This window comes from Apium graveolens, unplaced genomic scaffold (assembly GCF_009905375.1).
Source record: "Apium graveolens cultivar Ventura unplaced genomic scaffold, ASM990537v1 ctg7108, whole genome shotgun sequence".
In the NCBI taxonomy this organism is placed as follows: Eukaryota; Viridiplantae; Streptophyta; class Magnoliopsida; order Apiales; family Apiaceae; genus Apium; species Apium graveolens.
In genome coordinates, this window is record NW_027420046.1 from 32,066 (window position 1) to 34,278 (window position 2,213).

Below are 2,213 nucleotides of genomic sequence, written 5' to 3' on the forward strand. Positions count from 1 at the left end.
AGAGATAGAAACTTGGATTTATCACCTGTCATGTGACGTGAACAACCACTGTCGATGATCCATTTATTTCGTGGAACATGGACCTTCAAACAGACCTGCAATAATTGCTTTATCTCTTAGGTACCCACTTAACCTTGGGTCCTGGTTGGTTAGTATCACAAATCTTATATAAATGTCTATCTGATTTCTTAATCCACATCTGGACAATATTAACAGATGAATTAGCAGATTTATATCTAGTAGATGATTTATAAGATGAGTTAGAAGGGTGGCCCTTGATACCACATAATCTAGATTCAGATGTAGGGTGGCCAGCTTTGCCACAATCTCGACATTTCTCATAAGGCATCTTATATTTTATAGGAGCTCGCTTATACCCTCCTTGAAATGCACGTTTCTTGATTGATTCACATCCTAAACCTCCTTTATCAAGAGAAGATTTTTGTTCTCCAAGAAGAGCATTCAAAGTTCCTTCTCCATGGAAACATTTAGCTAAATCCTTTTCAAGCAGTTCGACTTTCTGCTTTAATTCAGGAACCAGGGGATCAGGAGCACTGTCTTCTTTAACGGTTTCTGGATCAACAGATATTGACTCTTTCTTCAAGGCTTCAAGGCATACATCTTTCATCTCAATCTCATTTTTGAGATATAGATTTTCTTCAGTAAGTTTTGAAACCCTTTCAAGCAAGGATTTGTTCTCTGCAACCAAGGCTTCTTCCTTCATGGGGTCATCCATTTCACTAAGAACTTCACTTAATACTTGTTTTAAATAAGCATTCTTTTCTTTTAACTTCTTAACCTGGACCTGCAAATTCAACATGGATGAAGATATATTTGAATTATACTTAATATTCTGTACCTCATCATTATCACTTGAGTTGTCCTCTAGTCCAACAAAGCAAAGTTGAGCAACTTCATCGTCTGAATCGATCTCCACATCAGATTCATCATCACTCCATGTAATTAATGCCTTCTTTTTGTTCTTCAGCTTGTAGCAGTCCTTTTTGAAGTGCCCTTTCTTTCCACACTCAAAACAGGTATCCTTTTTTTGATTTGTTTTACTCTCCTTGCTCGGATTAGATTTGAAGTCCTTTTTTGGAAACTATGAGTTCATAGGTCATTTGGAAGCATTCCGTTTGGCAAGAAATTTATGAAACTTCTTTGTTAGAAGAGCAATCTCTTCATCAGAATCATCAGGAGACTCGTCTGCATCTGTATTAAGTGCAAGAGTTTTCTTACGAGGAGCTTCATCTTCTTCATCATATCTGCATAGCTGATTTTCGAATTCTTCCAATTCACTGAACAGTGTTAGAGTATCCATAGTTGAAAGCAGTGTTGAATCCTGCAGAATGGTAACCTTTGGAGCAAACTTCTTTGGTATTGCTCTGAGGATTTTCCTATTAATCTCAGATTGAGGAATGATCCTTTCCAGAAGTGAGATAGAGTTCATCAATGTCAGAAACCTCCCTTGAGCATCTCGCACGCTTTCATCTCTTTCCAACCTGAAACCTTCATAGTCACTCATTAGCATACTTAATTTTACTTCACGTACCTTAGACGTGCCTTCGTGGCTGACTTTGATTGTATCCCAAATCTGTTTGGCAATAGTACATGCTGAAACTTTTCTTAATTCTGTAGCTACAAAACCATTGATAAGTGAGTTCATAGCTTTAGCATTGGAATTCATTGCGTTCACTTCTTCGGGAGAAAGATCCTTGAGAGATTTTGGCTTCCCTTCTTTTATCGGAATTGTGAAACCATTTTCTACAGCATCCCATTCGAATGCATCACGCTGGAAAAAGATCTTCATCCGAAACTTCCAGTCATTGTAGTTTTCAGCACCATGAAGCAGTGGTGGATAATTGTTTGAATACCTATCTGGTTGAGCCATGGATCGCTAGCAAAATAAACACTAAAAAGAGAATTAAATGCACCTGCTCTTATACCAAATGAAATTCGATGGCTCGATAGATAATATTATATTCTAACTGTCAAGGTAAATGGGACAGTCTCTTATGCAAATGGGACAGTCCCTTTACAAATGAGACAATAAATGGGACAGTCTCAATTAACTGCAGAAAGTAAAATGCAGAAATAAAAAATGCAGAATGCTGAAAACTGAAAAGTAAAAATACCAGAAGTTTTCACTTGGTTCGGCCCCTACACCTAGTCTATGGCCTACATCCAAGTCCCCATGCCAACTAGCATAGAGA